Source organism: Cervus canadensis, chromosome 4 (assembly GCF_019320065.1).
Source record: "Cervus canadensis isolate Bull #8, Minnesota chromosome 4, ASM1932006v1, whole genome shotgun sequence".
NCBI lineage: Eukaryota > Metazoa > Chordata > Mammalia > Artiodactyla > Cervidae > Cervus > Cervus canadensis.
In genome coordinates this window covers 86,186,178-86,203,442 of record NC_057389.1, presented here as the reverse complement: position 1 = coordinate 86,203,442, position 17,265 = coordinate 86,186,178, and the positions used below count along the sequence as shown (strand labels likewise).

Here is a 17,265-nt window from a genome sequence, read left to right as displayed (position 1 = left end):
AAGTGGGACCTGGAGTCTGGGTGGGGCTCCAGAGGAGGGGTCTGGGGCTGGGGCAATCCCCAGAGTGCTGGGATTCCCAGTGGTGGCCACTAGGGGGCAGTGAAGGTCCATGAGGTCTCCAGCGCAACTAGCAGGGATAGATGTGAAGAGGGTGCAGGGGTCCAAGTGAGTACCCAGCTTCTTCAGTCAACCCCTCGGCCCTCGTGGAGCCCTGTGACCCCCTGTCTACATGTTCCAGGACATTCTGGTTCAGCACCCAGAGTCCACCGTCGCTCTTTCCTAGGGGCCTCCACTTCACAGACCTGGAGCCTCTGTGAGTTCATTGGATGTAAGAGGAAGGTAGAAAGCACAGGCTCTGACCTTGGAGCGCTCAGGATCCCTGCACCCCCCAACTCTCCTGGCCCTGGTGCACCTCAGTGGCTGGAGCAGAGTTGGGACCAGAGAACGAAGGCCAGAGGGTGGGGGTGCGCATCCCTGCTGGGACAACTGGATCTTGCTTCTGGGACTGCCGCCTCTGTCGCCTGGGAGCAGCCGGTGGCTCTGATCCCCAGGCAGGAGCAAGGTGGGGGGGGGGGGGGTTCTCCCCAGGTCGGTCTCTCAAAGCACCTCCTTTGGGATTCACCTAAACGCCAGAGACCCTCAAAGACCCCTCGGGTCTCCTGGCTGTGGAATCTGCCCAGTGTCTTCCGAGGCACCCTCAGGTGTGTGTCACCTGGGCAGTGACTGCTCGGCCTGGCCAGATGCGGTGACCCTCTCAAATGTTCTCCATCCCCTCGGCAAGGGTTTCCAAGTGTCTGCCAGGCCAGGCTCCAGGGGATGCCAGTGTGCAGGGTGGGTGTTCTAGTGAGAATTGTGGACCCGTTCGGAGTCCTTCCCATCCAACACTGCTGACGTCGGGCCGGTCACCCTGTGGGGTGCAGTGGGCATCGTGGGCACTGTGGGGGAGGGTGGAGCAGCCTCCAGGTCCCCATCCCCATGATGCCAGGAGCCCTCAGTTTTGACAACTGAGCCCACACAGATGTTCCCAGACATCACCCAGTGTCCCATGGAGGCAGGCCCCCTGCCTCACCGGTTCCTCTCATAGTGTCTCTGGATGTGGGTGCCCCCTCCCGAAACCAGATGAATCTTCCCATAAGTTTGGAAGCTCTGGCAGAGGGGAGGTGGGGGGTGAGGGGGAAAGGGTGGGGGGGCTGGGACCGTAGCCAGTTGGCTCCCGCCCGTGGAAGGGCTGAGCGCATGGGCCTTCATGGCGCTGGCTTTCCTTGTGGAGGTGCCACTGCCCTTTTAGCCAGAGTTGGGCTTTCCAATAGGGTAGCCACAAGTCCCCAGCGGCCACTGAGCTCCTGAAAGGTAGCTCAGATGGAAATGAGTGTATTTCGCACAGGCCGGGGTGATGATTCTTAGCTGAGAACGATTTTTCCAGCTTTTCACCAGCCCTCCCTCCTGAGGCAGAGCTCAGTGACCTCCCAGCAGCCGGTGTTTTCCTGATAGCCCCTGTTCTCTGGGAGTTTGTGAACATTTCAGCTGAAAGCGCCTCCCGGATCTTTTATCTTGAGAGGGTGGCCCTCGTGTGAGGGACAAACTCCAACCCGGCGCGCCGCGTCAGAGACTGTTTCTTTCTCCTGGTTGGTCCCCTGCTTCAGATGTGTGTTGAAATGCCCACAGTTATCAGTTCTCTCCGCGGACAAGCTGTTCTCCTGAAAGAGCTGCCAAGATAGACAGTTGAAACCTTAAAACGTTCTTGCAGAAGGTCATGGCTGCTGCTGCAGCCTCACGATACATAAGTAATTACTGGGTCCCCGCCCAGAAACCCACCAAGGGCGCCCCCGCCCCCGACAGCACACAGGACCCAGAGCCACCCCCACCCTGGTAGCCCATGGCTCTGATTCTGGAATCTTGGGGAGAGCAGGCCCCAGGGTGCTTCCCATGGCAGCAGGGGGCTGCTCAGACGTGACATCGACCCCCTCCGGAAGGGTCTCACCCTTGTGATCCTGCCCCCAAGCAACACTGGGCAATGTCTGGGGATGTCTGTGGTTGTCATGACTGGAGGGGGTCCTGGCATACAGTGGGTGGGGGGCCTAGGGGTGTGCTCCACCCCTCACAGTGCTCAGGATGGCCCCACAATGTCCCAGCCTGTGTCAGCAGCGCCTAGCTGGAGTGGGGAGTGGGGAGTGGGGATCCGGCTCCCCAAGATTCTTGCTCCCAGGATGAACCAGCATCACTCTTTTTGTGCTCCATGTATTTTATCACACTGGCTCCCACCCTGGCCCCACTCTTCCGCATGCTTCGGGCGAATCCCCTCACACACTGGTTAGTGCTGCCACCTAATTGGACCAACTTAAACACCAAGGCCCAGAAAGGCTCCCATCTGATACCGCAAAGCCAGGCTTCCACCTGTGGGGCAGTGAGAACTGTCCCAGCGCAGGCAGCAGCCAAGGCCTGGAGACCCATGCATCCCCACGCGGGCATGTTGCTAGGCAACGGCTTGACTGGTCAGTCTCCCTCAGAGCAGGGATGATGCACACACGGTCATCAATAGTCAGATTCAAGGCCTCCTTTGACTCAGAACACACATGGGGTGACAGTCACATATGGTAAGGTGGGGGCAGGGGTATAAGGAGCCACAGGGAAGCTGAAGAGGGGCTCATTTGTGGTGGGTAGAAGGAGCCCCTACACCTCAGGGCCCATTCCCACCCCCTGCCACAATGCACAGACCTGAATCCATCTGAGCCGGTGCACACTGAGGATGTGGTTCTTCCTTTATTCCCTCCTCTCTAACTTTGTATGTTGAGTCAGCAGACACCTGTGTGCCAGGCCCAGCTGGCTAAAGCACGTGTGTCTGGGTGCAGAAGCTCCCAGTACAGTGTACACGGTGGGCATGTGTAACGGAGGACTGAGGCATGACCTGGGGAGGGCCAGGCTGGGATGAGTTCAGAAGTTGCAGGCAGGGGGAGGGCTCTGGGGGGCTGAGGGTGGGGTGGGGGCTTCAACAGGCACCCCAAATACAGGGTCACAGGGATCTGGGGTATCAGGAGCTTGTTTCTAATTGCCACTGGTATTCCCCCAAATTCAGATGTTAAAACCTACTTACTCCCCAGTGTGGTGGGAATTGAAGGTGGAGCCTTTGGGGAATATGGTCTTGGGACTTATATTAATATTAAATACGTATTTTGAACTTTAGCCATGGTTCCTATCTCCCAGCTCCCAAAGCTCTTGGAATTTCTTGAGCCAGTGGAGCACCCCCTGCATGTGACTAAGTGTGGCAGTGATTGTGAAACCCCAGGCTCCCTGCTCTGCCTTCGCACGAGGAGCGTGCTGGCCAGCTAGTGCTCTGTCATAAGCGACCACAGACTCGGCACCTTGTACCTCCCCTGTCTCTCCAGGCAGAAGTGTGGCTGAGGCCTCTGCTCACAGTCTTACTGGGCCTGGCCCAGACTGAGTTCTCTCCTGAGGCTCCGCTGGGGAAGAATCCATCTCCCAGTTTGCTCAGGCCGTTGGTAGGGTTTGGTTCCTTTCAGTTGTCAGGCCCAGGTGCCCGCTGTCTTGCTAGCAGCCCACTGGGGACGGCTCGCAGCTCTTGGAGGCGGTCACCAGGTCCTGGCCTGGCTGCATGATCTCCTCCAGGGGCCCCTCCTCCCTCCAGTCACTGCAGGAAGGGCCCTGCCCCGGGGAGGGAGGGCTCACCTGATCGGGTCAGGCCCACCCATGCAGCCTTTTGATTAACTCAAAAGTCAACTAACTTGGGAATTTATTTAATTTGATTTTGTCTCTTTCTTTTTTTGTTTTTTAAATTATGAAGTTATGATAACACATTTATCATAACTTTGAGACTTTGAGAATACAGAACAAGGTTACATATAAGCTCCACTGTATATGATAATTATTTTTTAAGTAGATAAATTTTTAGTTGGAGTTTCAATATCAAACTCTCAAAAAGGAATAGAATGAATATACAGAGAAGCAGAAGGATACAGTAGACCTGGAAAGCACTATGAACCAATTCAACATAATTAAGATTCATACAATTTTCACAACTGTAGGATACAAATTCTATTCAAGTTCCCATAGATTATAAACTAAGAGACACTGGAACATATCTGGGGACATAAAACAAGGTGCAAAAATTTCATGATCTAAAGGTATTGAAATGATACAGAGCCTATTCTCTTATCACTGTGGAATTATATTAGAGATCAGTATCAAAAGATATTTGAAAATAACCCCCATATTTTCAAGTGTAATGTAATATTACCCAGAGTGATCTTTGACTTAGCCATTGAAAGCCTCCTTAAAGTTAGAAGACTGAAAAACCACAGAAGATGATTACAGAGAAGAAAGCATTTAAATGAGAAATTAATATCAAAATGAGAAGTTAATATCAAAGATACTTATATTTATTTATTGGTTGCACAACACTGCAGGTGGGATCTTAGTCCCCTGACCAGAGATTGAACCCACACCCCATGCAGATTCTAATCACTGGACCACAAGGGTGGTCTCTAACTTGGGACTTTAATGACACCCTCGAATTCCTTCCTCTGCAGGAAATCACCTAATCAGGGGAATGGCATCTTATCGCCTTCATAGTCCTGCCAACCCCTGGGGCTTGGTCCACCGGGAGCCAAGGTTTGGAGACTTAGACTCCTTCTGGCCACCAAGGGGCAGCAGGGGGCCTGGTCACTGCAGATGCTGGCACCTGCAGCTGGCACCAGGGCTCACAGGGGGCCTTTGTACCCTCCTGCTCCTTGCTGGCGGCACCGCAGGCAGGTCAGTGTTGGGTGGAATGGCAGTGGTTGGAGAAGGCATGCCTTGTTTGTCTCAGTCACACCTAGACATACCTAAGGTTTCATTTTGTTTTTGTTTTTCTCTGCTGCACCGCTTGGCTTGTCGGGTCTTGGTTCCCCAACCAGCAATCAAATCTGAACCCCTTGCAGTAGAAGCCTGTCATCCTAACCACTGAACCACCAGGAAAGTCCCCTCACTGTTTTGTTTTTTTTTTTTAAGAAAGGCTATAATTTGAAATAATTCCAGACTCATGCATGCATGCTCAGTCATGTCTAACTATTTGCCACCCAAAGGACTGTAGCCTTCTAGGCTCCTCTGTCCATGGGGTTCTCCAGGCAAGAATACTAGAGTGGGTTGCCAATTCCTTCTCCAGGGGATCTTCCCAACCCAGGGATTGAACTGGCATCTCCTGTGTCTCCTGCATTGGCAGGTGGATTCTTTACCACTGAACCAGCTGGAAAGCCCAATTCCAGGTTCATAGGAAGTTGCAAAAACCATGCAGAGTGATCCCATGCACCCTTTCCCCAGCTCCCCCCCGGTGGCCTCATCTTGTAACTAAAGTACGATAGGAAGTTGGTGTGTGTGTGCAGGCCCCTGTTCTCTGTTTAATCTGTGGGCATGCAGGACTGTCACCCATCTGCAGAATGGAGAGTTCTTCCATCCTTGGGGGGGGGGGACACGGGGAAAAACGGACACGAACATCTAACTGTGGATGGCACTGTGCCCCACGCTCGGGGTGCAGGCCTAGCTCCATGCGTCTTGTCTGCTACCTCATCAGGCAGCCAGCCCTGCCAGTGGGTTTATTCTCTTGGGGGGATTCTGCCAGTTTGTGGGGGCTCCCAGCACCAAAGACTCAGGTTCAAATCCAGACACACCCCCACCTGCAGGGCACCCCAGGAGACGAGGCTGCTGAGACAGCCCCATGTTGGAGTCAAAGCCTCCGCAACTTCCCCAGAGGTCTCTGCTGTCTTCTCTGTGCCCTGCATGGTCGGTCGGTGTTCTGGGGGTGGGGCGGGGGGCCTTTGTGTGCGTCTTACTCCCAGGAGCCTGTTCCGTAGCAGCACCCCTCACATCTGAGGGAGGGGGAATTCCAAGATGGTGCTCTAGATCCCCACCCCCTGGTGTCCACACTCTGGGTGGGTTCCCACTCCACAGTTAGGCTCACATGATGTGGCCAAAGAGAGTTTGCGGAGACCCCTGATCAGTGGTGGATGGCCTGACCTAATCAGATGAGCCCTTACAAGAGACCAGAGACATATTTAGAGGAGTCAGATCCACAGACAGGAAGTAGATGGTGGGGCCAGGGGCTGGAGGAGGGGGTGGGGAGTTAGTGTTTCATGGGGACAAAGTTTCTGTTTGGGAAGGTGAGAAAGTTCTGGATGGTGGTCCAGACAGTCACACAACAATGTGAATGTGCTTAAGGCCATGGAGCTGTGCACTTAGAAATGGTTAAAATGGTAAATTGCTTTTTACCACAATAAACAGAGAGGGAGAGAGAGATCAGAGCAGCAGCAGACACTCCTGCTGACTTTGAAAAAGGCAAACAGCCACGTTGTGTGTGTGCTGCCCGGGGAGAAGGCCACACAGCTGGGAGCTGAGAGCACCCCCCCCACCCGACAGCCAGCAGGAAAACAGCACCTCAGTCCCTACACTGCTGGGCAGGGGATTCCGCCAACCCCTTGTCGAGCTTGGAAGGGGGCCCTGTGTCCCAGATAAGGACTCAGCCCAGCCTGTCCCTGGGTGTCGGGCTTTTGAGACTCCAAGCTGAGGGCCCAGTGAAACCACATCCCCGTTTTCTGACAGAGTGACCGGGAGACAACAAAGGGTGTTGTTTTGGAGCCTATGTTGGTGGCGACTTGTCACGCGGCAGCAGCTGACTGATGCACCTACCGTGCTGCCTTCCCACACGCTTGTTCTGGAACTCGCTGCAGTCCTGCCACTTAGAGACGGCTGTCTCCACATCACAGAGGAGAAACTGGGAGTACAGAGAAGCTGAGTAATCTGCTCAGGGCCCCTCAGTAACTGCTCTGTGACGTTCAGATCAGCTGCATGTGGCACCCAGGCTGGACCGTAGGCTTCTCCAGGTCAGGGGTCTTGCCCAACCGCCCAGCCAGATGTTTAGGGAGTGAGTGGAAGAAGGGAAGAAGGAGGCCGGGGGAGGAATCCTCACCTGAGCTCCTGCGCGGAGAGGTGAGCCTGTGAGCAGGGTGGGTGACACGGCAGAGCCGGCAGAGAGCGTACTCAGCCTACCTGGAGCGACCCCGCGTGGTGATCCCTACGGGCTCCCGGCTGAGTCAGCGGCCGCACCGAGGTCTGAGCTCCTGAGCCTCCTGGAATGGGACGTGCTGTCCCCAGCTATCTGACTAACATCCCGCTGAGTCACAGTTCTGGCCGGATGAGAGGCAAGAGGCGAGCCAGAGCCCTCTGCCCACGGGAGTCGCAAAGCCAGGCACCCCGGAGGCCCAGAGAACCGGGCTGCAAGCTCTGGGTTCCTCAGTGCAAGCCGGGGCTGCAGGCTGAGGATGGGCTTGCAGGGTAAGGTGGTAAGAGAGGCAGCCACACCTGCACACTGCCCTGGCAAACCAGCAACCAGATCTCCCTTGTCCCGGGGCTGAGGGGCAAGGCTGGCAGGTCCCCTTGGCAGTGCAGGGACCATCCTGGGAGCTGTGAGGGGTTCCCCCACTTTAAGCCCTCACTCCACCAATGCCAGGAACCCCCAGTCCTGACAACCACAGATGTCCCCAGACACAGCCTAGTGTCCCCTGGGTGACAGACTCACCCTAGTTGAAATCCTGGTTGAGGGGCTTCCCTGGTAGCTCAGTGGGTAAAGAATCTGCCTGTAGTGCAGGAGATGCAGGAGACACTGGTTCGATCCCGGGTCAGAAAGATCCCCTGGAGGAGGAAATAGCAACCCACTCCAGTATTCTTACCTAGAAAATCCCACGGACAGAGGAGCGTGGTGGGCTACAGTCCAGAGGGTCGCAAAGAGCAGGACATGACTGAAGCGACTTAGCATACATGCACACATGTATTACCTGATAATAATAATAATAATAAAAGGGACCCTGGTCAAGTGAGCTGATGGTGACAGCACTGCCTGAGGACAACAGCAAGGGCTCCCTCTGGGGCTTGAAGCAGGGAGGCCTTCCTGGAGGAAGTGACATCTAAGTTGAAATTGACAATGCTCTGGAGTGGATCAGGGTTGGAAAGACTCTCCAGGTGGTGGGAGTGGTGTGTGCCAAGAATGGTGGGCAGGGATGCAAGGTAAGGGGGAGCAAGGAGGCCTCAGGTGAGACCACTTTATTCTGAGGGCAGTAGGGAGCCAAGGAGGGTTTCAGCCCTACCCATGGCAGCAATCAATTGACCTCCTTGTTTTCCGGATTAGGACACCGAGGCACAGAGAAGGTGACAGGCCCTGGTCACCACCAGCAGCGGTGGGCAGAGGCCTAGGGAGCTTCAGGGCCACTTCTACAACGCTTGGGGGTAGGGTGAGTGCTGGAGCCAGACCTGGGATACAGCACTTCCCAGCTCCAAGACCCCTGGTCAGGCAGGCCTCTGCTCCCACCCTCAGTTTCCCTTCGGTAAAATTCACCCAGGGCTGCTGCCGGAAGGGTGAGGGCATCAGCTCTGTAGCCCATGTCCTCAGGCAGTGCAGCGAGGGCCCTGGGGGGATGGGAAGTGTGTCCTGCCACCCTGCTGTCCTGGGGTCTCCCACCTGAGCCCCGCATGCCTCCACTCTCTGGGCTCTGACTTCGTTCTTCCTGAAGACATCAGGGGTCGTCAGGCCTCTCTGGTATCCGTGGAAAGCTGGGCCTGAGTGAAGGACCCCAGGCCCTTCAGCAGATTGGTGGTGAGCCCTGACCGAGGGCGAGAAGGAAGCCAGGGAGCAGCGGGGAAAGGATATGCCCCTGGCCCAGAGCCCGCGCCTCCGGGAGGTGACCAGCAGGGGTCTACCCTCCACAGGTCCCGGCCCCACGTCCACCAGGAAGGACAGCCACCAGGGCGGTGCTTCCCTGTCCTGAGCTGACCTTGTTTTCCTGATCTCAGGGCAGGAACTGCCTGGCCTGTGAAGTGGACACGTACAAGCTCAGTAAACAGCCTGGGAGCTCGAAGTGAGAGCTGAAGGGCCGGGTCCCCTCCCACCCGCCTGCCCTCCACTCCATCCTTGGCAGTCCTCAAGAATTCTCGGGGAACCAGCCCCTGCTCCCTTCCCTTAGGACTGAGATGTCAGCCACCTCCTGGGGGCTGGGGGGAATGGCAGAAGTGCCACCTGGGGACGGCCACCTGTGTTGTGAGACCACCAGGACTGCCGTGTTTACTCACAGGCTGCTTGGCTCCACACGCACAACTGGGATGCACATGGGCTCTTGTGAGCATTTGGAGCATCTTCATGTCTGTGTGTGTGTGTGTGTGTGTGTGTGTGTGTTGAAATACCCACAACATGAAATTCACCCTCTTAACCATTTCAAAGTGCACAGTTCATGGCGTTAAGCACATTCACACTGTCGTGCAACCATCCGCACCATCATGTCCAGAACTTTCTCATCTTCCCAAACTGAAACTCTGTCCCCATGAAACACTCACTCCCCGTCCCCTCCCCCAGCCCCTGGCCCCACCATCTACTTCCTGTCTCTGTGGATCTGACTCCTCCAGGGACCTCCTATGAGTGAGGTCAGTGTGTGTCCTTCTGTGTCTGGCTTCTCTCTCTGAGCATCATGCTCTCAAGGTCCACCTGCGTTGTAGCAGGTGTCAGAATCTCCTTCCTCTTTAAGGCTGCATCATTTTCCACAATGTGGAGGGACCACATTTATTCATCTGGCCTTTGCTGATGGACACTTAGGTTGTTTCTATCTTTTGGCTGTTGTGAATTGTGCTGCTGTAAACACAGGTGTGTAATTATCTGTTTGAGACCCCACCTTTTTTAAAAAAAAATTGTGTTTATTTGGCTGTTTCAGATCTTAGATGTGGCACGGGAGATCTTCATTGAGTCATGTGGGGTTTTTCATTGAGGCTCTTGGACTCTAGTTGTGGCGTGAGGGCTTAGTTGCTCTGTGACATGTGGGCTTTTAGTCCCATACCAGGGATCAAATCTGTGGCCCCCTGCATTGGAAGGCATATTCTTAACCACTGGACTACCAGGGAAGTCCCTGTCTGTCCTCCCTTAGTAGGGACTGGGTCAGGGCCCACCTTATCCCAGAGTGACCTCATCTCTCTTTAGCTAGTGACATCTGCAAAGATCTTATTTCCAAGTGAGGTCTCTGGACTAGTCTGCTCAAACTGCCATAACCTGATACTACAGGTCGGGGCCTTGGACAATGGGTAGTTATTCCCTCCCAGGGCTGGGGGCTAGACATCCTGGATCAAGGTGTCTACAGGCTGTCTCCCTCTGAGGCCTCTCTTTTTGGTGTGAGGATGGCCACCTTCTCCCTAAGTCCTCGTGTGGTTTCCCATCTGTGTGTACCTGTGTCCTAATTTTTTTTTTAAGGCTTTTTTTTTTCTTTTGGTGCTGACTATTTTAAAAGGCTTTATTGAATCTGTTAAAATACTTTATGTAACATAAAATATTAATATCTTCTGTTTTATGTTGTGTTTTTTTGGCCCAGAGACATGTGGGATCTTAGTTCCCCAACCAGGGATCAAACCCTCACCCTCTGCATTGGAGGGTAACGTCTTAACCACTGGACCACCAGGGAAGTCCCTAATCTTTCTGATAAGGACCCTTGTCCCACTGGCTCAGGGGCCACCGTTAGGACCTCATTTTACCTTAATCTCCTCTTTAAAGATCCATCTCCAAATACAGGGGCTTCCCAGGTGGCTTGGTGGTAAAGAATCTACCTGCCAATGCAGGAGATGCAGGTTCGATTCATGGGTCAGGAATATCGCTTGGAGAAGGAAATGGCAACCCGCTCCAGTATTCTTGCCTGGAGAATCCCATGGGCAGAGGAGCCTGGCAGGCTACAGTCCATGGGGTCGCAAAGAGTCAAAGATGACTTAGCAACTAAAACAACAGATCCAAATACAGTCACAGTCCAGGGTCCTGGGGGTCAGGGCTTCCACACAGGAATTTGGGAAACACAATTCAGTTCAAAGCAGTCACCATCTGAGGTTCTGGGCGGACAGGAATTTTGGGGGAACTGCTCAACCTACTACGGGGGAGCTGGGTTGAACTCAGTAAGAGACTCGGGGGGGTGGTCACGGGTATGGGGAGCCTGCAGCAAATAAAAACACTGTGGATGGGGCCCCTGTTGGCAGCAGCCCTGAGCAAATCACTTAGTCAAGATACAGTCTCCGCCCTTGGAGTGTGCTGCCAGCGAGGGAGCCTTCACGCCTCTGTAAACCAGGGCTGGAGGAGGTTACCCAAGGTCACGGGACAGCCTCGACTGGAGCCAGCACCTCCGCCCCGCGAGGTCATTCCTCGCATGCCGCTGGCTGCCCAGCCAGGGGTGATGGTGGCATGAGGACACCCCGGGGTCCCCCTGTGAGGCTGGCACTGTGGTCCCAGGATCCCACCCACTGCTGGGACGTTGCCTTGAAATCTCTTCTGCCTGTAGTTGCTTAAAAATGTTGTATTCTTGCCTGAGACCTTTGCAGTTTGCTTCGTGGGGAAACGGCTTTGACTTCCCCCCTTCTTTATACTGTGTTGATCTTGCAGTGTGAGCCACCCCTTGGGGTGCCACAGGCCCTGCCCTGGGGTGTAGTGAGGGGAAGGGTGAGGCTGTTACTGTGTCTGAGGGGGAATTGCAAGGTGAGGCAGTGGTGGGCAGACCAGATGTGTAGGAGATGGAACAGGGCAGTGTCCTGCAGCCGGAGCACAGGACTCTTTTTCTTTTATTGAGATGTGGTTCACACGCCAGAAAATTCATCCTTTAAAGTGTACAATTCAGTATGTTTTCATGCCTAGTTGTGCAACAACCACCATTAGCTAATTCCAGAACATTACATCCCCCCAAAAGGAGCCATATCCCCATCAGCAGTCACCCCTTCCCCCCAGCCCTTAGCAACCAGGAACCCACTCTCTGTGTCTGTGAGCCGGGCTGTCCGGACGTTTCCCATCAGTGGAGTCACACCCTGTGTGTCCTTCTGTGTCTGCTTCTCTCACTTTTCTCAGCGTCCCCCCACATGGCAGTGAGTGTCAGGGCTTCCCTCCTTCTCATGGCTGAGGGACAGTTCATGGTGGGGTTTGCTTTTGATTATGTGGTAGACATTTTGATGGGTTTTGATGTTTCTGGGGGCCCCACACCCTGATAAGGTTTTGGCCTGATTTTAAACAAGCACTTGCCCCAAACTTGCTATAATGTAGATCAACAGTAGCAAACCTTCTGTAAAGGGCCAGACCCTAAATATTCTCTTGTTTGCTAGTCAAGGTGTCTCTGCTGTAGCTACTCAGCTCTGCCCTTGTATCTTGAAACCGCCAGAGACAACACCTGCAGGAATGGGTGTTGCCATGTGCCAGTAAAGCTTTATTTACAAAAAGCAAGCAGAGGGCCACACACGTGGCCCTCAGGCCAGAGCTTGCCAACCCTGCTTTAGGATGGAAGTTCTCCAACGTTTTGATCCTGCAGGTTCCAAGGACTTTCTGTGTTTTTTATTTTAATTCAGAAATATTATTTTATTTTTGGCTGCACTGCATGGCTTTGGGGATTTTAGTTCCCTGACCGGTGATTGAACCCTGGCCCTCAGCATTGATAGCACCAAGTCCTAACCACTGGACCACAAGGGAATTCCCCAAAGAGATTTTTTTTTTTTAAATTTTGGGTTATATTTATCAAAAGTTGCCAGATTCAAAATTAAAACTGAGAAAATTTTTAAATATTTACTAATTCATTTTAAAATAACAATAATAAACCCTAAATGGCATTTTTAAATGGAAAGTAACTTTTTTTTTTTCTTCAAAACAAACAGAGAATTAGTGAGAAGACGGTGAGGAAAACCAAGAGGCTGTCATGACCCAGAGTTGACTAAGGACATGTGATGACTGAACCAAGTGTGGGATCCTGGGGCAGGAGAAGGACACGGTGGGTGGGGAAGCTAGTGAAATCTGGAGGCAGTGTCAGTGTCCCAGCTGTGACAGACACGCCCCAGGGAAGAGTGGTCTGGGAAGGACAGACGGCACCCTCTCTCCTGCCTTTGCAACTTCTCTGTAAACCCCAGCTTATTTCAAAGTACGTGTTTGTTGAAAGAAAAACAGGACAGAACAAAACAACTGTGTGGTCCAGTGAGGGCTCTGGCCACATTTAGAGGAGGGTGAGGCCAACAGTGGGGAAAGTGGCTGGAGAAGCTGGGCGGCTGGGGAGTGAGTGGTGGGTCAGGCCGGGGGTCAGAATAGCGCCCTGGGGCCCAGCACAGGCCGAGGGCGATTGTAGGTGCTGGACCCGGTGGTGAGTCCAAGAATGAAGCCCCGCCCTCTGAGGACAGCGCTGGCCCAGACACCCAAACGAACAAAGACAAGAGGAGAGGGGCCGGGTAGGGCTGAGCAGAGAGAGGAGAGCCCAGGGTCCAGGGAGGTCTCGCTAGGAGGCCACGTCCACGCCTACCCCTAGAGGTGGGGAGAAGGCAGGCGCCGAGGAGGAGGGAGCTGGGAAGTGGTGGGCAGACTGTGGACAGTCCTGAGGCATGACAGCCAGATGTCCTAGAGAACGGCCTTCTGTCTAGGCTGGCCTCCTGCTTTTTTAAAAATATTTATTTATTTGGCTGCATTCAGTCTTAGTTCCCACACTCGGGATCTCCAGTGTGGTGTGGGCTACTCTCTAGCGGTGTGCAGGCTTAGGTGGCCAACAGCGGGTGGGATCTTTGTTCCCTGACCAGGGATGGAACCTGAGTCCCCTGCCTTGCAAGGTGAATTCTCATCCACTGGACCACCATGAGCGTCCTTGATCTCGTGCTTTCTATCAGACCAACGGAGGGCCACAGCTTGCAGTCCCTGAGGCAGGGTCAGAGCTCCAGTGGCCAGTCGGGCTCGGCTCCAATGTGGGTCAGCGCAGCCTCCCTGCAAGAGCCTAGTCCCCCGGCTAGGATGACAGTTCTCAACCGGGGCGGTTCTGACCCCGCATCCCCATGTCCAGGGCATCTGTGGTCATCATGAGGGAGGCATCTGGCATCCAGTGGGTGGGGCTCAGGGAGGCTGCCCCACACGCCACAGTGCCCAGGATGGCCCCCCACCGAGAATGTCCCAGCTCTGAGGTCAGCAGTGCCAGGGGAGACCCTGCGCTAACTATTTGGAAAGAGCATTGAGCCTGATCCCTGCTCACACTGGACACCTGAGTTTAGAGTCGGGTGGACTCCAAATCGCTCTCTGCTTGCAAATTCAAATGCCTATGGCCCTGGGCTTCTCCGCCCGTCCCCTCCCCCATCCTGAGCGTCCACCAGGGTGTTGGTGGCCCACAGGGTACTCGAAGCGAGGAGGCCCCAGGAACTCCCTGTCTTTCAACTGCAGCATAGGGACAGAATCTTCAGGGCTGGGTTTGAGAGGAATACCCAGGCCCCTTGTCCCAAAGTCACCCAGAGCGGTACAGCAAGCCGGGGGGTGGGGGTGGGGGGCCTTGGGCTGGCGCTGGCTCAGCCCCAAGGTCGAGGCCAGAAGGAGGGGGTGCTCTGGGCCCCACGCCCCACCCCCTCCCCGGGCAGGGCCGTGTCCCTGGGCTCATCCCTCCAACGGGTGCCCCGCCTGCTCTAGGCCAAGCTGCTGTCCTTGGAGCCCAGCCTGTGTTTACTTCACCCGAGGCCATGCTCTGGGCCGGGTTGACCAGGAAAGGGCTGGGAAAGATGGTTCTGCAGGGAGGCCTCCCGGGCCGTGGCTGCAGACCCAGGGGGAGCATGGGGCTCAGGCTCTTCCTTGACCTGGCCAGAGCCCCAAGTCTATGTCCTCCAAGCCCTGTCCTTCCTTGGTCACGAGGGCTGTGGCTTCTCCCCCCGCCACTTCCCCCCAGTGTGTTCCTGATGTGTAGATGGGACACACTTTATAAATGGGAGCAACAAGAGGCCAGTTCCAGATCCTGGGGTCACCCCGGTTTGTACCGTCTGACTGGCAGGAGCTTATTCTGGGTCCAGCAGGAGCAGGGATCAGACTCAATTTTTTGCCAAATAATTAACCCAGGGTCTCCCCCTCGGGGCTGTGGATACTGGGGCCGAGTCATCCTCCTTGGTGGTAGGGGGCGGGGCATCCGGGGCACTACGGGGAGCAGAGCGGCTCCCTGATCCCCATGCACTGGATGCCAGGGACACCCCCGGTCCTGACAACCACAGATGTTCCTAGACTGCCCCCCAGGTGAGAGACACCCCCAGTCCAGGACCTTGGAGGGGGAGGCAGCGCTGCGGAGTCCCGCCTCCTGGGGCAGCTGGGTCACTTTCTCAGCACCTGCCGGGAACAGGCCAGGGTTAATCGGAGCTGCTGTGGCCACAGTGCCAGGAATGCAGCCCGGCCATGGCTGGGTTTCTTGGCCAAGTAGAAAGGCTGGGAGCTGTGCTTTCCAGGGATTAGGCAACGAGGAGTCTCCACATCTGTCTTCTCCTGCCAGATACACAGCAGCCCAGGACCCTGCCCCTCTATGGCTCCTCACTCTGCTCCTCGTATCCGGGGCCCTGGGCAAGGGGCTGAGCTGCTGCTTCCAGAGTCATTTCTGTTCTTGAACCAAGACGGGCGGTCTCATCAGGGTTCATCCTGCCCCAGAGGACACTGGGTGGTGTCAGGGTTTCCTCTGTGGTTGTCATCACTGGGGGGCTCTGGGCATTGAGGGGTGGGGTGGAGGATGCTGCCCCACACCCCACAGTGTCCAGGACAGCTCCCTAGAGGATGTCCCACCCCAGTGCCGTCTCCTGGTTCCTTCCAGTCCTGACAGTTTAAGATTCTGGTCTTGGCCAATGGAATGATGCCAGGATGCTGGGACAGCCCCCTCTTGTGATGGGGCGATCACGGGTATGCAGAAAACTTGCCCTCTCCGGAGCTCCTGCACCCCCTGCACAACAGGGCACTGTCCTCTGGGGGTCGTGGGGTTCAGGGAGGTGCATTATCATCCTCACGCCTTGTCCCCATTCCTCAGAGCCTTTTCATGGCAGCCCACGTTCTTGATGGCCACGGCCTTGCATGGTGATGTCAGTGGACTGCTCCGTGGTCACTGGCCTGCAGCTTCCAGGAATCTCACGCCCGCTGCCAGGAGGGAACTGGGAGGGTGGTGGCCGCCTGTTTTCAGTAAGCTACAATGTGTAGGGACCCTGGTGAGATGGACAGGGAGTTAGGGCCTGGCCCGGACAGTGCCTGCGAATCCCCTCCAAGGTGAGACGGAGCTGTAGGTCCCACAGCCAGGCTGAGTCAGGGCTGTGTCACTTGGAGAGAAGGAGCCCCAGCTCAGCACCAGCTCAGGCAGCCTCAGAAGCCCTGTCAGATCACATGACCTCCCGGCTCAGCACCCACACCCCCACCGCCACCGCGTGCCCCTGCCCCAATCTCCTGAGGGCTAATGCTGTCCTCTTGGGGGCCACAAGACCTGTCAGCTTTGGACCTCATCACCTGCTCCCCCGAAGGACTTCCTGGTGGCTCAGTCTGCAATGCAGGAGATGTGAGTTCGATCCCTGGGTCGGGAAGATCCCCTGGAGGAGGAAATGGCACCCCACTCCAGTATTCTTGCTTGGAGAACCCCGTGGACAGAGGAGCCTGGCAGGCTATGGGGACAGGATGTGATTCCATCAGGATGCGAGGGAACATCAAGTGCCCACTTCTTGAGGGCCGCCCTCAGGGCACATTGTTGGACTTCCATTCTTCTAAAAAGTGAATGAAGTCTTCATGACTGTATAGTAACAACCCAGCCTGCATTCATCTCCACATGCCTGCAGTTATAAATTATGGTTTCCCAGGTTACTCGTTGATGGCAGGGGCCCACAAGGCAAGTTGGCCCCCTGCTCCTCTCTCCCAGCCACAGGCACCTCCACAGTTCCGGGGACAGTCCCCCACAGAGAATGACCGGGCCCCAAGGTCGGCAATGCCCAGGAAGAGACCCTGAGTTCATTACTTGGAAAGATGTTCAATTTGATCCACAGCTCAGATTAGACTCCCAAATAAACATTTGATGGTCAGACGGTGTAAACCAGGGTGGCCCCCATCGTGTGTGAGTTCCTCCCCCACCCCCTCCCCCCTCAGGTGTGTATTGAAAGGTGTGCAGCCTCCCAGGACCTCCGAGGTCACATGGTCATGGAACATAATCTCCTGGGAGAGGGGGCCGTCCGTGGGATCTCCTTTCCCAGGGGGGTCTCACCTACCCTAAATCCATGCAAGTTTTTCACACCCTCCCTCTTCATTCTCAGGCTCCTCGCTGGCTGGGACACCCTCCATCACCACCCCTTGTTCTCAGCTGATGCCTCATCACCTGGGATCCACCTGCCATGTGCAGTCGCGGCCACCAGGTGGCAGCACAGCCCTCCCGCTGGCTGGCGTTTCTGCACCCCCTCCACCCCCACCCTAGCATCCCAGAAACACCACAGTCTAGACGC

At 55.3% G+C, this 17,265-nt stretch overlaps 1 protein-coding gene across 5 annotated transcripts in view; it reads left to right on the top strand.

The window, feature by feature from the left end:
* Positions 1-17,265, top strand: part of GNG7 (G protein subunit gamma 7) — a 137,381-nt gene that overhangs the window by 46,915 nt on the left and 73,201 nt on the right. The gene's annotated exons all lie outside the window — the stretch shown is intronic.